This window comes from the organism of the source record quoted next, unplaced genomic scaffold (genome assembly GCF_019419815.1).
Source record: "Pyrus x bretschneideri cultivar Hongxiangsu unplaced genomic scaffold, Pyrus_bretschneideri_v1 Contig9, whole genome shotgun sequence".
Taxonomy (NCBI): domain Eukaryota; kingdom Viridiplantae; phylum Streptophyta; class Magnoliopsida; order Rosales; family Rosaceae; genus Pyrus; species Pyrus x bretschneideri.
In genome coordinates, this window is record NW_025999831.1 from 8,673,040 (window position 1) to 8,697,854 (window position 24,815).

At 38.1% G+C, this 24,815-nt stretch overlaps 1 pseudogene; it reads left to right on the plus strand.

The window, feature by feature from the left end:
* Positions 1–4,216: 4,216 nt before the first annotated feature.
* LOC103942433 lies at positions 4,217–6,754 on the plus strand (annotated as a pseudogene).
* Positions 6,755–24,815: the final 18,061 nt, after the last annotated feature.

Below are 24,815 nucleotides of genomic sequence, written 5' to 3' on the forward strand. Positions count from 1 at the left end.
TTCATCATTTTCACCCAAAAATCCATATATTTTTCTTGATTATTTTTGGCTCCATAACAATGATCAAAACCACCTTTCTCATCAACCCTTATATACAAAGTAGTTTCACTGATGCTTTTTTGAAATTACAACTAGTGAGATATGCATCAATCTCATTATACCAGGCTCTAAGGGCCTGCTTTAGACCATATAAGGCCTTTCTCAACTTAAAGACTTTGTGACTGGCATTGCTCAGCTTAAAGCCCTCAGGTTGCTCAATATAGACTTCCTCCTCAAGAACACCATTCAAGAAGGCTGACTTAACATCTAGTTGAAACAACATCTCAGCCTTTTGTGCTGCAAGTGCAACGAAGGTTCTAATTGTATCCAACCTTGCCACTGGTGCGAATGTTTATTATAGTTTATGCCAGGTTTTTGTGTATAATACATTTGCTACAAGCCTAGCCTTGTGCTTTTGGATAGTTCCATCCGAATTTTAGCTTGGTTTTGGACATCCATTTCACTTCAATGACTGGTTTATCAGCAAGTCTCTCCACTAGTTCCCATGTTTTATTTTTCTCAATCATCTTAATTTTCATGTTCATTGCATCTTGCCAAGCTTTATCCTCAACAGCTTCATGATAGCTTTTTGGTTCAACTATGCACATGTGACATCTTGCATATATCTCATCAAGACTTCTTAATTTCACTGGTGTAGAACTAGAAGTTGAGTTCTGGCTTTGACTCCCAGAATTACTCACTGATGTACTAGAGGAGCTTGGACTTGCTTGTGTGCCAATAGAGTTATCAACTTGAAATTCTTCATTTGCTTCTTCATGAACTCCATTTCCAACAAATTCACTCTTAGGTCGAAGGGTATTAAGACAGATTCCACTTGATTGTTGTCCTAATTTTAAGTCTTTTCTTCACTAAAAACAACATTCCTTGAGAGAATGATCTTCTTAGTTTGCAAATAAAAGATTATGTAGCCTTTTTCATAAGTGCTTTATACCAGGTTTTCTACCTGTGAATGCCTCAAATGGAGTTTAGTTCATCAAGGTAGTTGTGAAACACTGATTTTGCAAGTATACTGTAGTGCTCACTGCTTTTGCCCAGAAAATCACTGGAATCTTTTTCTTAGTCATCATTGATCTTGCCGTCTCACCAATGGTTCTGTTCCTTCTCTTAGTAAAACCATTTTGATGTGGTGAGTAAGCAACAGTTAATTGCCTCTCCATTCCCATATCAGTGCAGAAATCCATATATTTATGTGAGTTATATTCACCTCCTCTATCACTCCTTAACTTCTTCAAGCTAAAATCATTTTGCAATTGAATTTCTTGAATACATTGAATGCATCAGACTTGTTCATGAGGAAGTAAACCCAACACATTTATTGAGAAGCCATCTATAAAGGTGATAAAGTATTTGTTTCCTCTAATAGACTCATTTTGCATAGGACCACACACATCAATATGCACAAGTTGAAGTGGATGGCTTGCTCTCCAAGCTTTCTCTTTGTCAAAAGATTCTCCATTGTGGTTCCTTATCACACAGCTTTCGCAGATGTCATTCTTCTCAGTTAAGCAATCCAAATACAAAAACCCTTATTCTGCATCTTGTTCATATTTTCAAAACTCCTGGTTCCAAGTCTTCTATGCCAACACCATGAATGTTTTTCGATTGAGGCTTTTTCTAGCGACTGGAAAACATCTATCCCCTGTTGCGATTACTTTGGCTGCAACATTCTCAAGATTGTAGCCATCAAAGATAACAACTATCATTCCTTCAAACAAGACATAGTAACCATGCTACATCATTTATCCTACACTCAGCAGGTTTTCATCCAAATTAGGAACCAACAACACTTCATATGTACCTCTTGCCATGTTTAGTTTCAACCACAAATGTGCCCTTTCCTATAGCCCGCACTAGATCACCAGCCCCCATTTTCACGTTGCAAGTCGTAGTGCTATCAAGATTGATTAGTAAGGTTTCTTGAAAGGTTATGGGGTTGCTGCAAAACACTGTCAACAAACCACACTGATTTATCTTGTCCAATTGAAGCAAAATGACAACCATAAAACATAGTCTCCGTGGTAACATCCTCTTCCTTTGCACAGTTTACCACTTGCTTGCTGGTATCACAGTCTTTACCAAAATGATATTTGTCAAACACGTAACACTGTGGTTTCACATTTCCTTGGCTCCTACTTGCTTGCTTGTTTTGAGTAGTGAACTTGTTATTCCAGTTTCCACCACTTTGACTATTCCAATTTGAACCACTGGTATTGTTCTAGATGCTGTTTTGGGACCAATTCTTCCCATTCTTGTACTGACCACACTTCTGGTTTTTGCTTATTTTGAGACCCCTTGTAAGTCCCTGTGGCATTGTTGTTGCAATTTTAAGAGTGCTAAACGCCCTCTCAATGCCTGTGAACTTGTCCCTGTCATCATGCAAGTTTTCTTTCTTATCATAAACCTTGACAGAAGCTAAAAGTTCTTTAGTCCTAATAGTATCAAGGTCTCTAGTTTCCTCAATAATGGACACTATAGACTTATATCTCCTAATCAAGCTCATTAACAATTTTTGCACAATCCTTTTCTCAGGCACTTCTTCACCAAGTGATTTCAGATCATTCACAATATCAAAGAAACAATCTAGGTAGTCATTTAATGTTTCTCCATCAGACATTCTCCAATATTCAAACTCAGCTCTAATGGCTTGAAGTTTCATAACACATACCTTTTTGTCTCATGTGAACTCTCTTATCAAAATATCCCATGCTCCTTTTGCTGTCTTCTCATTTCTTATAAAAGTAAATAGCTTATCAAAGATTGTTCATGGGATGAGACTCAATGCCTTGGCTTTTTTTTATTCTGTCTTCCTTTGAGACGGCTGGAGACTCCACAGGAACTTGTTAAGTGTCATCTTCATCTTCTTCAGAGTTTTCTTCTCCGAGAATCAGCTGCTCATGGATGTCTAGTTCCACCACATCCCACAAACTGTGTGCTATGAGAATGGTTTTCATTCTAACAGCCCAAAAATAGTAGTTGGTGCAATTAAACTGTGTTGTTTTTAAATCTCCATCTGATGAACTTGATCCTACCATCTTCTTAGGCAATAATTGTCACATCCCGGCCCGGGACGGACCACTTCCCGGGCCCGCTCCACCACCGTAGCACGATATTGTCCGCTTTGGGCCCCGACCACGCCCTCACGGTTTTGTTTTTGGGAACTCACACGAGAACTTCCCGATGGGTCACCCATCCTGGGAGTGCTCTCGCGTGCTACTCACTTAACTTCGGAGTTCCTACGGAATCCGAAGCCAGTGAGCTCCCAAAAGGCCTCGTGCTAGGTAGGGATGGGAATATACATTTAAGGATCACCCCTGGGCGATGTGGGATGTCACAATCCACCCCCCTTAGGGGCCCGACGTCCTCGTCGGCACATACGCGACCAGGGTTAGGCTCTGATACCAAATTGTCACATCCCCGCCCGGGCGACACCACTTCCCGGGCCCGCTCCACCACCGTAGCACGATATTGTCCGCTTTGGGCCCCGACCACGCCCTCACGGTTTTGTTTTTGGGAACTCACACGAGAACTTCCCGATGGGTCACCCATCCTGGGAGTGCTCTCGCGCGCTACTCACTTAACTTCGGAGTTCCTACGGAATCCGAAGCCAGTGAGCTCCCAAAAGGCCTCGTGCTAGGTAGGGATGGGAATATACATTTAAGGATCACCCCTGGGCGATGTGGGATGTCACAATAATAGCAAGAAAAAAGAAAAAAACTTGATAAGGGAACCACCTTTAAGCTTTATGTGTTGGTTTTCGAAGACAAAATCACTCACAATAACGCAAACCTCAGAGTTCTGTTACCATGTTGAAATTCTACCAGGCATATGGTTTTAAAGGTTGCTTTTATAGAAAAGTTTAAAGCTTTAAGCTTGAAAAGTTGCAGAGCATAAAGAAGGTAAAAGGGAAGAGTAAAAGCTACTGTGTATTCATTTAGGGATTCAAGTACATTTTTATACAAAACCCTCACAATTTTGGTGCATAGATGAAGCCTTATTTTTCAAGGACTCATCCATCGCCATTTAGGTCATCGAAGGCTGTGGTCTTTCCACTTGGGAAAGATCCAGCAGCACAGTACAACTCCATTAAAGGGAATAAAACAGTTGTGCTAAATTGCTTGAAATAGAAACCAAACTAGCCGTTACACATTCAACAACAATGGTTACAAATATATTTGGAAACTTTCATTTCTTCTTCAATTCTTCAAGTTCATCTGCAGGTTCACTATCTGCAGGTTGAATCTAAGCTTGTGGGTAGCTTAATTCTCAACAGCTGCTGCTTCCTCGTAGGGAATAGGGGATGAAAAACTGATGACGTTTGTTTGGATGTTGAGAAAGTTTGATAACTAACCGTTACATAACTTTTTTTTTTTTTTTTGCTTGATTGATTGGAAAATGAGTGGATTTGGTTGCGTACTTATACTGAACAGAAGAAATTTCTAGTAAAGACTTGAGGATTAAGGCTGGAAACGTTTGTGTGAGTTTCTCTTGAACTTTCTAGAACAATAATCTGTACTCATACAACACTATAATGACCTATCAATAAATGATAATATTGATTTTTACCAAAAAAATAAATAAATGATAATATTGACATCCTATTAACAATATCTACTAAATATCGATAACATTTAGCATCTCACAAGATAATTTATCCAAAAATAAAAAGGAGTTAGAGGCTAGAGCCCAAACAAACAAATTACATAGCAACACTTAAGTAATATGATGTGTGCAAAATAATACATAAAAGATTTCAACCTAAAAAGAAAAATCTTTCATAGAGCCCCAACAATGAAGCTCCATACGCCATAAGATGGAAATAAAGCTTTTTTTTTTTTGTACGCCATAAGATTGGAAAAATCGATGTTATACCTGGCCAATTACCAATGGTTGATCAAAGTTCTAGCTTAGAAATATCAAGTACAAATGTGAAAAATAAATTGAACTCTTTACGCCTAATTGGAATAAAAAAAAAAAAAAAAAAAAAAAGAACTTTCACACCTGCGAAGCAAAGCAGAAAAGCTAGTTTAGCCCAATTCTATCCTCTATTCTATCCCAATTTCTATTTTCTTTTTTGTCCAAGCCCAATTCATTTTCTTCCAGGAAGTTTCTAGCAAGTTCTGTATCGTCTTCCTTGTGCTGCTTGGTTTCGTGCCCTTTCTAATTTTCCAGTGCCTAGATTTTTCCAGAAAACTCTTGGACTCCTTATAAACAGGCCACTAACCCACTCCCTCCACCAACCAGTGAAGCAAAGCAACAGCTCCCTCTATCCACTCAAATTTGATTCCCAAAACTTTTCCCGGCATCCAAACAAAACCTCAAGTTTATTTCAAAGTGTCACACATCCCCAACTCTCGACGAGGCAGCAGCATCTTCGACCCGTTCTTCCTTAATCTGTTGAAGCCTTTCAAGTATTTCCCATTCCCTTCCTCCTCATCACTCTCCGCATTCCCTGAACTTTCTCAGGAAAATTCGGCTTTTGTGAACAGTGGTGGAGCCAGAAATTCATTTTAGAAGGAACACACTTTAGATCAAAATGGAAATAATACATGTAGAAACTATCTCGTACTTTCGGTCGTCTTGGTATTAAATTTAAAAGTGAGTGATCATGCATTTATTCTTTATTATAAATGGTCGACTATATCAAAAGTTGAAACATTATTAAAAGTGCATCCATCTATTCTTTATTCTTGATATCAAATTTAAAGGTGATTGAGCATGCATTCATTTTCTCATAGCGACCAAGAAAACATTTTTCTAAAAACATTAAGACATGAGAGCGTTTGAAGGTTTTTTGTGCTAATTTGGAAAAAGGAAATATTTTTCTCTTCTTGATTTCATAAATGATATAATAGAGGGAAATGAGAAATTAACGAAAATAATAGTTTGCAAGCAAAGGGACAAATTGTAGATAGGGAAGAAATAGAGAATATGATCAACTAATATTAGTATAGAACTATAGTTTCGAATCTCTAATGTAAAAAATTGAAGGCTTTGTATTTGTTGGATTGAAGTTAATTGGGCCGATAGAATTGCAAATTCAAATTGATAGTGGTATTATAAAATTAATTAATGTTAGTAGAGGTTGTTAGGAAAAAAATTATTTGAGGATAGGCTTGAGCCTACCCTATTCTAAAGGTGGCTCCAGGTGGCTCCACCACTGTTTGTGAGGGTCGATTGGAATGAGACCCTGGAAGCCCATGTATTCAAGGCGGACATTCCGGGGTTGAAGAAGGATGGGGTGAAGGTGGAGCTGGAAGACAACAAGGTGCTTCAAGCAGAGAGAGGAACGTGGAAAAGGAGGACAAAAAAAACAAGTGGCACAAAGTGGAGAGGAGCAGCGACAAGTTTTTGTGGAGGTTTCAGCTTTCAGAGAATGTAAAGGTTGATCAAATTAAGGTTGTCATGGAGGATGGAGTTCTGGGTGTGTTCCGAAGGCGGAGTTAAAGAAGCCCGACATCAAAGCCATTGAAATCGATGGTTAATTAATTATGAAATAATAAGATTGTGAATGTTGCTACTTAGTAATAAGATTATGAAATCGAGTGCAAAAAAGAGAGTGATTTTGTATAATGGTCTGTAAATAGTGACTTGGGCGGAGTTAATTTGATACTAATTTCGATTTACATGTTTTAAAATAATAAAATTTTCAAGTGATTTGAGAGAGTAATGGTAGGTAAATTATGTTATTAGATTACGTAATAAAGAAAGTGACGTGTCACCAATAGAAAATAAGGACGCAAATTAACAAGTAACAGTTTGATAATCGCTTCATTTTTTTTTATAGAAAACCTCGAGGTACAAGGGTAACTTCATTGATAACGTAAAAAAAGTTATACCTAGGCAGTAAAGAGATGAACCTACCTTTCATATTAAAAGAAAAAGGATATAAAAAAATACATGAAAAAAGAAGGGTGAACACATAAACCTTACCCTTCTAGAAGGAAAAACAATAAGGACACAAGGAAAAGAGTGAGGGACATGAAATCTAACCCCTATAAAGCCAAATGTAAAAGTTTAAATCTGCAAAACAAATTAAGCAACATCAGAAGGTGAAGAGAAAAAAAACACAAGAAAGTGCGTCAAACCTGTATGCCGATATGCAAATTCATTTGAGAAGCGATAGCCAAGACAGCCAGTTTAGTCTGAAAATAAAGTAGCACGAGTTGCCAATGGAGGGAATTGTTGTGTTCCTTATTAGTGCAAAAATATGGTTAGGATAATGGCACGAGTAAGGGTGTCGAACCACATGGACTGATTGGACCTCTATAAATTACTAACTTTGAAAGAACCCTAACTAAAGAATGAAAGTAACCAATTGAGCGTAGTTTTTGTGCTGTAAACTTAATTAAATTAAAATGCAAATGTAGCAGCGAATAATATATTGCTACAGAAGCAATGGAGATGAGGCCAGAGATTCGAATTCACCGTTACAAAACCAATTCCATGTTTATAAATTTATGTCGTATTCAACTACCAACATGTTTTCTGATGTGAAAATTAACTTGACACACAAATTAAACCCTATTTGTGACAATTGCAGTAGATACGTAAGTAGGGATCGTTCTAGACCGGGGATTAACTAGGGATGCTAATCTATGTAAATAAGACTCAAAAACATTTAACTCGACTATATAGACTCAAAACTAACTTTAGACACTTAAAACAGCAACCAATACTCAAAAAGACTCAATTTTAGACTCAATAAAGGTTTTGGACGAAAATAGGACTTGACTAGACTCAAAAGACTCAAGGAAAACAAGTTTTGACTCAAATATAAAGACTAAGTAAATTGGGGATTGTTTTTGACGAAAATAAAACTTTAAAACAAAACTTTGTAGAAAACACTCTTGAAAAACGAATTTAGGTAAAATAAATGGGTAAAAGGCTAGTTAGAGGGTCCTTCTCCACACATGATATATGCATACAAACCAAAGTCCAGTTATTACTCCTTTAGACTATGAATGACAACGCCCCAAATTAGTTGCATCGCACAACTAACCCTCAAGTTTCCTTATTTCATTGAATTGAATGAAAACGCATTACAACCAAATTATCTTTTTCAAGTTCTTTATATGAGATGCATAACAAAGATACATATCAAAAGTCATTAAGCTTTGTGAAAACTCTAAGCATTGACAAGGCACTCATCACTATGAAACGCATGAGATTCGTGCCAAGGATTTACTTAACGCGATTGTGACTAGCAACCTCCACTACTTGTGAATATAAGTGAATAACAATTACGTAAAACCCTCCTATACTCTAGCATCAAGTTTATGCATGCAAATTAAGTGTTAACCCCCAACCCACATACATAAACCAGTTTTAATAATTTAGATAAGCAAATCACATTCATGCCTTAAGAAATAATAACCGGACGTAATCAATTCATATAAAACATATAATCATGGCTTCAAATTCTCCTCTAACTAAAAAGAAGTTAGTTCCTCATGTTCGCAAAACAAAGATAATTAAATTTAAACAATGAACTAAGACTAAGGATAGAAAGAACCAAGAAAAACGCTCCACACTCCAATGGCATGCACGGCACTCCCTTGGATGGCAGATTGCACAAGTCCTCCTCTCCTTGCTTCCTTGCTTGCGGCACTAGGGTGTTGTAGAATGGATTGTGGTGTTTGATGGATGAAAGTATGAATGAATAAATGTGTGAGTGGATGAATGAATGGTGCGACATAGGGCTGTTTATATAGGCTAATTAGGCACACTTAGTGAAGGAAAAGGATTGCACAATCCCATTGAAAAAGGGTTAATTCAAGGCAGAAATCAAATGGGAATTGGAATAGGTAGTGCGGCTAGGATTTAGGGATTCTAGAAGGTTTTGGTGCGGCATGTTTATAGGGATGAGATAAGGTTTCTAGAAGGGATGGTTTAGGGCAGATTCCTAAACCTAAAGGGCCTAGGACACATGATATTTGTGTAGAATGAGGATTGCAATTCCTAAACCTACAAGGAATGGTGTTCTTGCGGCATTTAAGTGGATAAGGCTTCTAGAAACTGAAATAGGTGTTTAAATGTGTAATTAATTCCCTCTAAGTAGCTAAGTTTAAGTCCTAACCAGATTTGGATAGGATAGAATAGGGTAATGTTGGAGTTAGGATAGGATAAGGTTTCTAGGATAGGATAAGATAAGGTTGGATAAGGTTCCTTGTTTCTTGCTTCTTTCTTATCCTCTTTGCATTTGAACTTCCTCCACCAGATTTGTAGCCTTTCCTAGCCCTTCTTGACTTCAATTTCGTCCATCCTCATTGCTCCATAGTTAAGCTATCCAATCCATGCCCAAAAATGCTCCATTTAGCTCCAAAATGCCCTTTCTTGCTCCTTTTGCCATTAGGACCTAAAAACATACGAAAATAGCTTAAAAGACTAAAATAGATAGTAATTAAGTAACTAAATGCAAGGAAACAACATAACTAAGTAGCATAAATATGCTCCTATCAAATTCCCCCACACTTAGCTTTTGCTAGTCCTCGAGCAAAACGAAATAAACGAAACAAACAAAACACATTCTAGACCTTCCAACATGTACCTCAGGGATTTCCAATGACATGACACATTTAAAGAATACCACATTCATAGATTTTAGTTATCCCTACCCTTGAGCATATACTTAATCATAGTTACCACTCACTAGCTCGCATTTAATCAATTAAAACATGATTTTGAATGCAGTAACATGCCTTAGAGAATTCCCTCAATTCCTCACTGGATATACTCTCTATTTTCACACAGATTTTTCTGACTACACTCCCTACACTAGGTATATGTGAGAAGATTGATGTAAACATGTAAACTAATACTCACATATGTCATAACAAAGAAGGCAATTTCCGGAATTTTTAACATGTATATGATCTCATGAATGGAATGCCACTACTTAGACGCGAGAACCAGGGATACCATATGCTCAAACCAATTTTAAACTCCACATATTGAAACACATAACAACCAAGATTGAAGTCAAAGGGTTTTAACGGGGCTAGGGTATTTGGCTAACAAAGAAAGGTAAGGATAAACAAAAGTTCTTAAAGCAATAGTAAGCAAAGTAATGAAATAAACACTTTAGAATTCACTTTTGAATGCAAAAATCAACTTTGAACACCAAGGGAAACTTCACACAAAACTCAGGGTCAAATTCAAACTTTTGGACCCTTTCTTCAACAATCAACACTTGTGAGTTCATTCTCACTTATTTTCAACTCTTTTTTCTTTCTTTTTCTTCTTCTTTTTCACGATTTTTTTTTTTTTTTCTTATTTTTTTCTTTGGCACACAAACATACTACTTCATGAATTCCTACGAAAATCCCTTCCCCCACACTTGTTTTTCTGCCGCTTTTAGATCGAAAGGAATTCCCTCTAAGTCATGCTTTACTATCCTTTAAGAATAAGGGTTTGTATAGTCTTAATCTAGGCTAGGTAAGGATTATGTGGTTAAGAAAGAAAATAGGCTAAATAAGGCTCAAAGGGGCTTAAACCTACAATACATATGTAAAGGGTAAGGCTTTTTGGCTCTGGGTTTAAACTAACCAACTTCATCTTATTATTTGTTATGCTAATCAATTTTATGCTTTGAATGAAATGGGCGTGAGTTCTAGTATTTGGAACTATAGTGATGAAACGCATTCTAAGTAGCAACCAAGCAAAGAATGATGAGATCATGCAACGACTTTAGAAAACAAGGAATGAAGATTAATAACTCTCCAAAGAATGTTTAGGCTCAAATCTCTTAGGGTTGTAGCGTTAGTTTGAGTTTCTTCCTTCAAGCATGTTACAAAAACTAATTTTTTATTTTGTGATTACATGTGAATTCGTATATGTCAACTATAACCAAGCATAAACCAAAGAGCATATCAAACTTCCATCTATGTTTGTAACTTTCTTTAATAGTCATGCAATTAAAAACCAAATCCTCATCATTGTGTTGGAAGGTACCCTAAGACACAAACACAAAAAAAAAACGACTCGAAAAACAACTCTTTTTGGGTTTTTAAAACACTATTTTTCGATTTTTTTCAAATTTTCGGATTTTCTGTTTAAGACACATAAAAACACTTCAAAACAGTGAAAAACAACTTTAGAAATGATGGGTGATAAAATCCCACGAATTTGCATGAAAAACACTTTGTTTACCCCCCCCACACGTAAACCAAACATTGTCCTCAATGTTTTAAGCATAGACTCACAAACAAACAAACAAATAACACAACTAACAAACACGACAAACATGGCAAAATAAAAGCAATAAAGAGTAGGGTTTAGGAACGCAAATCTGGTTATGGAGTGCTGGAGCTTTGATGCGAACTAAATAAGCACACAAATTAAAACCCTCTTGTGACAATTGTAGTATATGTATAAGTAGGGATCGTTCTTAACCGGGGATTAGGAGGGATTGCTAAATCACTTGGAAACTGACTCAAAAACGTAAAACAAATGTTAAAACACTAAACTAGACTCAAAGAATGCAAAACTAAACACTTAAAACACTAAAACAAATCAAAAGACTCAAACAGCACCCAAAACACTCAAAACTGCCTTAAAAACGCAATCTGGGCAGTTTTGAGCACTTTGACTACTTTGGACGAATTTGGGTAATAAATTGAATCAAAACACTTAGAAACACAAACTAAGACACTTTCTAACTAAATTGGACACTAAACTAAAGGGGGATTGAGGTTTTGATGAAATTAAATAAAATGCACAGAATGTAATTCAAACAGATTGTAAAGATGAATTTGATGAAAATATGGATGAAATGCTAGCTAGAAGGTTCTTCTCCACACATGTTACACTTGCATACAAGATGATTTTTAGTTGGTCTTTCGATGAATTATGAAACTCAACACCCCGGGTTAATTAGGTCCGCTTAAATTAACCGTCAAGTTCTCCTTAAGTTAATGAATTGGATGGGACAGCGCATACGCAATTCAAAACATTCTCCAAAAGTCCTTTATGTGAAAAGCACAATAAAGATACAATCAAAGATCATTAAGCATCATGAATACTATAAGTGTTGACGAGGCATTCGTTACTATGATGAGCACGAAACTAGTGCCAAGAATTCATTTAACGCGATTGTTTATAAGCAACCTCCACTACTTGTGAATATAAGTTTGTAACTATTAGGTGAAACTCACATATACTCTAGCATCATATTCATGCATGAAGATTAAGCGTGCACTCTCAATAAACATACACAAATAAGTTATCAATCAAGCAGTTAAACAAATTGAATCCACAATTCATGAAATTCCAACCAAAGGTAATCAATTCATATTGCAAGCATAAACATGGGTTCGAATCACCCCCTAGCTAACTAGGGATTTAGCCTCTCATGTTCACAGAAAGAGAAATAAAATTGAACTTAAACATAGAGAACAAAGGATTGATTACACCTAAAACGCCCAATGAATCCACTTGAATTTCAGCACGTTTCAAGCCCTCTTTCTCCTTTCTTCTTGCTGCGGCAGAGAAGGTGTATGGTGTGTTTGGATGATTTTCTGGTTTAGGGATGGGTTTATGGGGTTATGGTGGTGCGGCAAGGTGGTGGGATGGTGTATGGAGGTGTGGATGGTGGCTGCAATGGTTGGGTAATGGCAGGAATGGAGGGGGAAAGCTGCGGCAAAGGGAGAAGATGGAATGGATGGTTGCGGCTGAGAGCTTTGTGGCTGAAAATCTGAAAAGAATGAATGAGGGAAGCCCTAGGTTGCGGCTAAGTGTGTAATACCTAGGGTTTTCTGAAATTCCAACCCTAATTTATTTTGGTTAATTAAAATTAAGTTAAAAGCTTCTAGAATTAGGAAATAAAATCAGAAATTAAAAGGGATGGCTGCAAGGTACGGCTAGGGTTAGGTTAGGAGAGGGAAATAGGGTTTAAGTGAATGACATTGGACCTAAATACCCCACCTTGCACGGCAAGGGAAGGAAAGAAAGGGATTGGGCACGGCAAAGGGTTTTAAAGTGGGCTAGGGCCTTTGTTTTGTGTCCTAAAGTGCATACAAGGCCTTCAAAGTGGCTAGAAAATACGGACGTTTAAGATTAGGAAAGGTTACCAAAACGGGAAACCTAGGGTTAACTTTCCTACTTCAAGTAGGAATCCTTGTTTGAGTAGGAATCCTCGTTTTGGTAGGAATTCATCGTTGGAGTAGGAATTCATCGTTTCTTCAAGTCTTCAACTCATTCATTCCTCTTTCGCTCCAAAAGACTCCAATTTGCATCTTCTTGCACACTTTGGCCTTATAATCTGAAAATACACAAAAGTGGCCTTAAACACTAAAATAACTAAGTAAACACAACATAAATGCATGAGAACAAGCTAATTAAGTCGCATGAATATGCTCCTATCAAGCTTCCTAGTTCTTCTTTATTTGCATGGGTTGCCTCCCAAGAAGCGCTTGCTTTAACGTCTTCCAGCCGGACGATCCTTCCTCTTAAACTTCAATGGGGCCCACAGCATGGAAGCTTTCTCCATCCACGACATGCTCTTCAAAGTTCTCATAGTATGGCTTTAAACGATGTCCGTTGACTTTGAACTCTTGGCCGGTCTTTAAGCTTTGAATTTGGACTGCACCATAAGGAAATACATTAATAACAACAAACGGGCCAATCCACTTAGAATGTAACTTACCTGGAAACAAGCGAAGGCGGGAATTGAAGAGTAGCACTTTCTGCCCTAGAACAAATGTCTTGCTACGAATCATCTTGTCCTGGAATGCCTTTGACTTCTCCTTGTAAATCAACGCGTTCTCATATGCTTCATGCCTTATCTCCTCAAGCTCATTTAGTTGAAGCTTCCTATGGATTCCAGCGGCATCAATGTCCATGTTGAATGTTCTGACGGCCCAATGTGCTTTGTGCTCCAACTCAACGGGAAGATGACATGGTTTCCCATAGATGAGCCGAAATAGGGACATTCCAATTGGTGTTTTGTAGGCCGTACGATATGCCCACAATGCATCATTCAAATGCAAGCTCCAATCCTTCCGGTTTGACCCTACGGTCTTCTCCAAAATTTGCTTGATTTCCCGATTAGAAACCTCGGCTTGCCCACTTGTTTGAGGATGGTAAGGTGTTGCCACCTTATGTGTGACGTTATATCTCTTGAGCAAAGCTTCAATGGTTCGATTGCAAAAATGTGATCCTCCATCACTTATAAGAACTCTTGGCATTCCAAATCTAGCAAATATGTTAGTTTTGACAAAATCTGCAACCACTTTAAAATCATTAGTACGGGTGGCTTTTGCTTCCACCCATTTCGACACATAATCAACCGCAAGTAAAATATAAAGGAAACCATGAGATGAAGGAAAAGGACCCGTAAAATCAATACCCCAAACATCAAAAATTTTGACACCATGGATAGGTGTCTGCGGCATTTGGTCCTTTGGACCTATATTTCCGGTTCTTTGGAATCGATCACATGTTATGCAAAAAGTTCTTGCATCTTTAAATATAGTAGGCCAATAAAAACCACATTCAAGTACTTTACGTGCCGTCCTTTGAGTGCCAAAGTGACCTCCACATGCGTAAGTGTGACAAAACGTTAAAATTGAATTAAACTCCGATTCATGCACACACCTACGAATGATTTGATCCGCACAATATTTCCACAAATAAGGATCATCCCACACATAAAACCGAGCCTCCCTTTTAAGTTTATCACGTTGGTGTTTATTTAGGTTGCTTGGAATTTGTTTAGACACCAAATAATTCACTAAATCGGCATACCATGGCTCACTTACCTCGACGGACATCAATTGCTCATCTGGGAATGTCTCTGGGATAAGTACGGCTTCTTCTTCATGTACCATGCGGCTCAAGTGGTCAGCCACCACATTTTCACTTTCTTTCTTGTCCCGAATTTCGATATCGAACTCTTGAAGTAGAAGCATGAAGGGAAATCTATGAGATTCATGTGGGATTTCTAGTGACTAGCATGCATATACAATTCAAAATTTATATACGAAAGCAACGGAAGCATGTCATACATTTTATCAAAGCTATAGTCATGCAAATCCCCTTCAAGATGCATAGGTTTATATAAGATGCATCAAAACAAAATTTATAAGAAGAACAAACTAGAGGTTTAGTTTTGTACCTCTTGATCTAGATCTTAGACCAAAGATGGACCACCTTCAAGATCTTTGCTCCTCAAACTCCTTGAGCCTAGCCTCCCTCCTTGCTTCCTCCAATTTGTAAAGTAAGTGCTCCTAGGTTCTCTTCAAGTTTCCAAAGATATGAAAACCTCTAAAGATCCTCACCCACTTTGTAATGAGAAAGATGAAGGAATAACCAAAAGAGTGTATAGATGATTAGTTAAATCACCCCCTTGGTGGCCGGCCCTTTGTGTTCAAGAGAGAGAGCTTTTCTTTTTCTCTTTTGTTGTATTTAGAACACATAAAACCCTAATGAACAAAATGTTATAAAGTTCCTTTTATAGACAAAAGAAACAAGTCAACATTTTAACCTATCTCTCCCTTGGTGGCCGGCCCTTTGTGTTTGGTTTGGGCTTTGGGCTTTTAATTATTTCAAGTCATCCAATGCTTGAATAAAAGCCCAATGGGTTTTGGCCCAATGGGCCTAATTAAACCCGAACGTTTCTTTAAGCCCAAAACGATCTTTATCGCTTTTATGATTTCTTTAAACTTTCTAAATTAATCAAAACACTTAATTAATCCAATTAATTATTTCCTTCATCCATTAGTTACTCACTACAAGAGTGTATTGGTGAACAATCTTTTAGGTTCTAATTAGCAAGGCAGTGAGGTGATTGGCACCAATCCAATTGATTATCCAATCACTTAGTGAATTAAAACTTACTTTTAATTCACCTTCCTTTTGATGACTACATTTAATCATTTAGAAGAACTCACAAGCCATGAGTGACATCTAACCATATATCATGGCTACCCAAGCTAATGTAGAAGTTATTCGGAGAACCTATTCAGTTGGAATTACAATGTAATTTGATCCTTCTCTAAAACAATACTCTCAATCACATTACTAGGGTATGGATTTATAATGTCAAACCCCTAATGTGATTATTCCTTCTTATACGATTCATTTGAGACGTATAGGAACGCTTTCCTTTATTACGCTCGATACTTCGGCCGAAGATTCCCGAATCATATCTTAGAGTATTCATCCTCTCTTATCGAGGATTAGAGATTCCTTGTTGCGCATTCACTTGCCTTCATGGCTAAGTGGCTTAACCCCAACGATGCCTTGGACACTCGCGAACGGAATGACTTTAACATAATCAAAGATTAAGTACTTAACCACAAGACAACGACGATGCCTCAGGTCAAAGGATTACTTACATTATTCCAACCATTAGAATTACTTGCTTGACATGTGAGTAGACCTCCATGCAAGTACTCTCGTTCGATTGTGTTCAGTGAACTCATTCCCTTAATGAGCACCTACATGCTTGTCTTAGTGTCGCTACACCAATGGGATGAGACTTTCCATCCTTCCAATTGAAGCGGACATAGTATGTACCGGTCTATGGATTGTCAGTATCCCTCTGACAATCCTTATGACCAGGAACCTTTTTGGACATGATGGTTATGAGAAGAAGGTCTCTGTAATCTAACATCATTAGGTTACTTCTTCCATCGATCCATTGTCCATGGATTCACTATTTAGGACATATTTTGTTCATTGAGATAGTCCTAATTAGTATCTTTGCCTTCCGATGTATAAGAGTCATATATACATCAATTCATTGTCCTGAAAGGTTTCTTCCAAAGATTGACTTTCAGGGCATATTTCCAACAAAGCATCCAACGAATAAGCCTTGGTTTAGCCTCCTTTTTGGTGAGTAAGTACTTCAACGCTGCATGATCAGTGTAAATGATAACTTTAGTACCAAGTAAATAAGAACGAAATTTATCTAAAGCAAAAACAACAGCAAGAAGTTCTTTTTCCATTGTGGAGTAGTTCAATTGGGCATCATTCAAGGTCCGGGATGCATAATAGATGACATATGGCTGCTTGTCCTTCCTTTGGCCTAAAACGGCTCCTAATGCATAATCCGAGGCATCGCACATAAGCTCAAAAGGAAGGCTCCAATCTGGTGGAATAATGATGGGGGCCGAAGTGAGCATTTCCTTGAGATGTTTGAAGGCCTTCTCACACTCCTCATCGAACTTGAATGGCACATCCTTTTGGAGAAGTCGGCAAAGGGGGTTGGAGATTTTTGAAAAGTCCTTGATGAATCGCCGAAGTAGGAGAGGGTAAGTAGCGTACAAGATCTATCTTTGATTTGTCAACTTCAATCCCTTTGGCCGAAATTATATGCCCTAAAACTATGCCTTGTTTTACCATGAAATGACATTTTCCCCAATTTAAAACAAGGTTAGTTTCAATGCATCGTTCTAAGATTAAAGTGAGATTATGTAAGCAATTGTCAAATGAATCTCCAAATACACTAAAATCATCCATAAAAACTTCAATTATTTTCTCCACAAAATCTGAAAATATACTTACCATGCATCTTTGAAAGATGGCCGGTGCATTGGATAAACCGAATGGCATGCGACGATAAGCAAAAGTACCAAAAGGGCACGTGAAAGTGGTCTTTTCTTGGTCATCCGAAGCTATGACAATTTGATTATATCCCGAGTATCCATCAAGAAAACAATAAAAAGAATGACCGACTAACCTTTCAAGCATTTGATCAATGAACGACAAAGGGAAGTGGTCCTTCCTTGTGGTGGCGTTGAGCTTCCTATAATCGATGCAAACTCTCCAACCCGTTTGGATGCGTGTTGGCACAAGCTCATTCTCAGCATTCTTCACCACCGTCACGCCGGATTTCTTTGGCACTACTTGAATTGGTGAGACCCAACGGCTATCCGAGATAGGATAAATCACTCCGCAATCAAGTAATTTGATAACCTCCTTCTTCATAACTTCCATCATTGGAAGGTTGAGCCGACGTTGAGCCTCTCGAGTTAGTTTAGCCCCCTCCTCTAGAAGTATGTGATGCATGCATGTTGTAGGGCTAATTCCCTTAATATCGGCCAAGGTCCATCCTATGGTTGTTTTGTGCTCTTTCAACACGCGAACCAATTTCTCCTCCTCCATTGCCATGAATGATGAAGAAACAATGACGGGCAACATTTCTTTGTCTCCCAAATAGACATACTTCAAGTGAATTGGCAATGGTTTAAGTTCAAGAACGGGTGCCTGAATCACTGAAGGTAATAACTTGTTAGTAGAAACGGGAATTGATAGGAGCATATTTATGCGACTTAATTGGCTTGTTCTCGTGCATTTACATGGTGTTTCTTTAGTTATTTTAGTCCTTTATGCCATTTTCGTGTGTTTCTAGGTTCGTATGGCTAAGGAAGCAAAAAGGTGCATTTTGGAGCATTTTGGAGCAAAATTGGGCTTGGAATGGATAGCTTACGTTTGGAGCAAAAGGAATGGACGAAATTGAAGAGGATTCCTAATCAAATGAGGAATCTTAGTCAAAGAAGGTTCCTACCTATTCTAGGTCACAAAACTTGCAACCTTAAGCCATGCCGTGTATCCCCTTGGTGTTTCCCTTCCTTGCCGTGCAAGGGAGGGCCTTCTTTCCTATTCTAAAGCATTCAAATACATTCCTTTTTCATATCAAACTCAGCCATAATTCATATATCCTTTTCTATTTCAAAGTCTTTGCCTAATTTCAGAAATAAATGACATTCTCCTTCTCACAAGTGAATGCCGCAAATTACATGTTTTTCCCTTTAATTTCTGACTTTGTGTTTCCTTTTTCCTTAAGGGATTTGGAGTTACATCCTTTCCTAAACTAAGTAATAAAGCCTTAGGATATTTTCTGCCCAAAATTCCCACTATAGCCGCACCCACATGCTCTCCCATCATCATTCCACACCTCCATTGCAGCCACCAACCAACCTAGCTGTCACCCACATGCTCTCCCATCATTATTCCTTCTTTAATCCATTCAGCCACATGCTTTCCCATGTGATTATTCAGCCACATCCATGAACTCTTCATGATGGCAGCCACATTCTCTCCCTAGCTGTCATATTCCCTCTTTAATCATTCATCCACCTATAAATAAACATCCATTGCAGCCACAAATAAACCATTATTCATACACACTTCACACAATCTGCCCAAAAGCTGTGCATTCCCCCTACCATCTCCCAATCTGCCCAAAAGCCGTGCATTCCCCCTACCATCTCTCAAAACTGCCCTTTGTGCCGTGCCTTCCCTACCATTCCATTCCACACCTCCGTTCATCACAGAAATTCTTCCATAATCTCCAACACACAAACCAAACCCGGGCATTCATACACATTCCAGCCATCAAACCCGTGCTTAGACCTTGTGCTGCAACAAAGAGGACGAGAAGAGTGCTTAAACGTTCATACAATTCAAGTTTGAGTTGTTGGAATTTTTAGGTGTTTTCCTCTCCTTGATTTTAATGGTTAAAATTACTTATCTTTGTTTTGTGTGTATGAGGAACTAAATCCCCCCTTGGCTAGGGGGGAATTCGAAATACATGTTTATGCTTGCAATATGATTTGATTACTTCCAATTACGTTTCATAAGTTGTGAATTCAATTTACCTATCTATGTGAATTACATTGATTTGTGTGTGTTGGTTGAGAGTGCACGCTTAATTATCATGCATAAATTGGATGCTAGGATATAAGGAAATTTCACCTAATCGTTATGGAATTATATTCCCAAGTAGTAAAGGTTGATGATCTCAATCGCGTTAAGTAAATTCTTGGCATAAGTTTCATGCAATCATAGTAACAAGTGCTTCGTCAATGCTTATGGTTTTCATAGAACTTAATGATTCTTGCTTGTATCTCTATTATGCAATCATGTAGGGGACTTGTGGGGAATGTTTTGGGTTGTCGTATGCAATCATCCAATTCAATAACGTTAGGAAAATCTGAGGGTTAATTAGTGCAATTCACGGTTAATCTGGGGCGTTGAGAATTCATGGTTTATTGAAAAGCAATTAGAAATCGTTTTGTGTGCAAGTATAACATGTGTGGAGATGAACCCCTTAGCTAGCTTCCCATCCATTCAATTCCATCAAATTCGTTTTTACAATCTGTTCTAATTCAAAAAGTTAAGTTTTGTTTCCAAATTCGTCAAAATCAAAATCCCCCTTTACTTGGAGTGTCAAATTAGTTAGAAATCAATTTAGTTTGTGTTTTTAGAGTATCTTGAGTCAAGTTATAACTATTTTCGTCCAAATTCTTCTCTAGTGCTTAAAACTGCTCAGAAAGTAGTTTTAAGGCAGTTTTGAGTCTTAGTTTGCTGTTTTGAGTCTTTTGGTTTGTCTTAGTGTTTTAAACTTTAGTTTTGCATTCTTTGGGTTTAGTTTGGTGTCTTATATTGTGTTTTTTTTTTACGTTTTTGAGTCAAATCCAAGTGATTAACAATCCCTCCTAATCCCCGGTCCAGAACGATCCCTACTTACATACTTATAATACAATTGTCAAAAGAGGGTTAATTTGTGTGCGTATAATTCTCACATCAGGAATTGAAATTGGGTTTGGGGGCTTACCTTGATATTGTGGCGATGATTCAAGTGAAGCCACCATTTTGGCAATGCCATCATCATGCACGGCCAGATTTGGTGCTATACCCATTCCTTCGGCAATTGTGGTTTCAAGTGGGTCTTTGTCCAATGAATCAAGAAAATCCTGCGCCAATGACTCAAGTATATCAATAGAGAAACAAGAATGATCGTCATTAGGATATTTAATAGTTTCAGAAAGATTGAAATCAATAACTTCCCCATCAAATTCCATCGTTAAAGTTCCTTTGAACACGTCGATCTTGGTGCGGGCTGTTTTCATGAAAGGTCTCCCAAGTAGGATCGGCAATGGTGTAGAATGGGGTGAATCCTCCATGTCAAGCACGTAAAAGTCCGCTGGAAAGATCAAGTTGTTAACCTGCACCAACACATCTTCCAAAACTCCTTTTGGATAGGCATTAGAACGATCGGCCAATTGAATAATCACACCATCATTTTTAAGTTCTCCCAAGTTCATAGATGCATAAATTGAGTAAGGCATGACATTAATTGAAGCTCCTAAATCTAGCATAGCATGTTTAAATTTAGTATTTCCAATAACACAAGGAATTGTAAAACTACCCGGATCTTTGCATTTAGGTGGTAGTTTTCTTTGTAACACTGCCGAAACATTCTCACTTACCTGGACCACCTCTTTGTTTGAAATCCTCTTCCTTGTGGTGCAAAGCTCTTTCAAAAATTTCGCATACTTAGGAACTTGCTTAATTGCATCAAGGAGCGGAATATTGACTTGAACTTTCCTAAAGGTTTCCAGAATATCCTTCTCATTCTCTTCTTTCTTTGATTGCCTAAATCTACTAGGGAAGGGCACATTTAGTGGAATAGAACTTGACAAAGTCGAATTTGGACTTACCTTAGGGGTGTTGGACGGTTTTGGGGTGGTAGATGGCTGCGGCAAGGTTGGTTCCACCCTTGCCGTGGCCTTTGTGCCTTGTTGATTCTCTTCTTGCAGCAACATGTCCTCTTCTTAACTTGTTTGGGACGGTTTTGGGGTGGTTCCAACTTCCTTACCACTTCTCAACGTGATTGTTTTGGTAGATTCGAACCCTCCTTTTGGATTGACAATGGTTTAGCTAGGGAGCTTGCCTTGGTCTCGGAATTGTCCTACAAACTCCGCAATCTGCCCAATTTGTTTCTCTAAGTGGTCCACCCTTTTGTCTTGGTTTAGCATCGCTTTTTCTTGGTTTTGCAATGCTTTGTTTTGATTTTCTTGCCCCTGAGACAAATTGGTAAGTAACTTAAGAAGTGTAGCCTTATCTAAAGACGTACCTTGATTGTTTTGGGTAGATTAGGGTGGGGTTGGATCATTGCCGTAGGTTTTGGTGTAGAACCCCGGGGGTTGTTGTCTAAAGCCTCCTTGTTGTTGAGGTTGTTGAGGTTGTTGAGGCTCCCTCCACTTAAAGTTTGGATGGTCTCTCCATCCCGGATTGTATGTGTTGGAATATGGATCATTCCTTGGCTGATTTTGGCTTGGAAATCCAATGGCATTTGCACTTTCCCATCCCCCATTCTCAATCAATTGAGGGCACTTATCCGAAGGATGTCCTTAGATAGAACATACACCACATACACTTGGACCTTGAATCCTCATTCCTTCGGCCATCTGAGACATAATAGAAGTAAGATTAGCTAATTGAGATTGAATGTCGGATTGGGAGCTTACCTCATTCACTTGCTGCCGTGGGGTGTCTCTTTGACCAACACCTTCATATTGTTGTGCATTCAACGCTCTATTTTCAATTAAAACCTTTGCAGCCACGGGCGTTTTGTCAACCAAAGTTCCTCCCGCCGAGGCATCTAGCATTTGTCTTTCTATTGGAAGAAGCCCCTCGTAGAAATATTGAATTAAAAGTTCTTCCTTCATTTGATGTTGAGGGCATGATGCAACTAGAGTCTTGAAACGTTCGTAATATGCCAGAAAGGACTCCCCTTGGTTTTGTTGAATGCCACTTATTTTCTTCCTCAAAATAATCACTCTTGAAGTTGGGAAGAATTTCTCTAAGAATGCCCGCTTCATGCTTTCCCAAGAAGTGACGGTTCCGCGTGCCAATTCGTATAGCCAATCTTTAGCCTTTTCTAGAAGAGAGAATGGAAAGGCCTTCATCTTCAAAATATTCCCATCAACATTGATGGGTGTCATACTCGAACATACCACTTCAAACTCCTTAAGATGCTTGTTTGGATCTTCCATGGACAACCCATGGTATTTGGGAATGTGATGCAACAAGCTAGACTTCAATTCAAACTCATCGGTCTTGCCTTGGGCAGCCATAGGATATTGAATGCACAAAGGTACGGCATTGTCTAGTCCCGAGGCCGAAAGTTCTTTGATTGTTCTATTGTCCGCCGCCATGCTTTCTTCTTCTTCAAATTCAGATTCGGAATCTGAACTTGAACTTGGTGGATAAGGTTCCGGTTGCTTCCTCTTTCTTCTCAAAGTTCGTTCAAAATCGTCGTCAAAATCCAATATGTTTGCACGAATAGGTTGAGAACGACGAGTCATAAACTAGTACCTGAAAATAAAGAACACAACCAAATCAGCAATCTACTTAAAAGGCACGGCACACTAAAAAAAAAAAAAAAAACAAAGACAACAAAAAGACACTAAAAAGACACTACACAAACAAAAGGGATTAGCAAGTTTGCTAATCCCCGGCAACGGCGCCAAAATTTGATGTGAAAATTAACTTGACACACAAATTAAACCCTATTTGTGACAATTGTAGTAGATATGTAAGTAGGGATCATTCTAGACCGGGGATTAACTAGGGATGCTAATCTATGTAAATAAGACTCAAAAACATTTAACTCTACTCTATAGACTCAAAACTAACTTTAGACACTTAAAACAGCAACCAATACTCAAAAAGACTTAATTTTAGACTCAATAAAGGTTTTGGACGAAAATAGGACTTGACTAGACTCAAAAGACTCAAGGAAAACAAGTTTTGACTCAAATATGAAGACTAAGTAAATTGGGGATTGTTTTTGACGAAAATAAAACTTTAAAACAAAACTTTGTAGAAAACACTCTTGAAAAATGAATTTAGGTAAAATAAATGGGTAAAAGGCTAGTTAGAGGGTCCTTCTCCACACATGATATATGCATACAAACCAATGTCCAGTTATTACTCCTTTAGACTATGAATGACAACGCCCCAAATTAGTTGCATCGCACAACTAACCCTCAAGTTTTCCTTATTTCATTGAATTGAATGAAAACGCATTACAACCAAATTATCTTTTTCAAGTTCTTTATATGAGATGCATAACAAAGATACATATCAAAACTCATTAAGCTTTGTGAAAACTCTAAGCGTTGACAAGGCACTCATCACTATGAAACGCATGAGATTCGTGCCAAGGATTTACCTAACGCGATTGTGACTAGCAACCTCCACTACTTGTGAATATAAGTGAATAACAATTACGTGAAACCCTCCTATACTCTAGCATCAAGTTTATGCATGCAAATTAAGTGTTAACCCCCAACCCACATACATAAACCAGTTTTAATAATTTAGATAAGCAAATCACATTCATGCCTTAAGAAATAATAACCGGACGTAATCAATTCATATAAAACATATAATCATGGCTTCAAATTCTCCTCTAACTAAAAAGAAGTTAGTTCCTCATGTTTGCAAAACAAAGATAATTAAATTTAAACAATGAACTAAGACTAAGGATAGAAAGAACCAAGAAAAATGCTCCACACTCCAATGGCATGCACGGCACTCCCTTGGATGGATGGCAGATTGCACAAGTCCTCCTCTCCTTGCATCCTTGCTTGCGGCACTAGGGTGTTGTAGAATGGATTGTGGTGTTTGATGGATGAAAGTATGAATGAATGAATGTGTGAGTGGATGAATGAATGGTGCGGCATAGGGCTATTTATATAGGCTAATTAGGCACACTTAGTGAAGGAAAAGGATTGCACAATCCCATTGAAAAAGGGTTAATTCAAGGCAGAAATCAAATGGGAATTGGAATGGGTAGTGCGGCTAGGATTTAGGGATTCTAGAAGGTTTTGGTGCGACATGTTTATAGGGATGAGATAAGGTTTCTAGAAGGGATGGTTTAGGGCAGATTCCTAAACCTAAAGGGCCTAGGACACATGATATTTGTGTAGAATGAGGATTGCAATTCCTAAACCTACAAG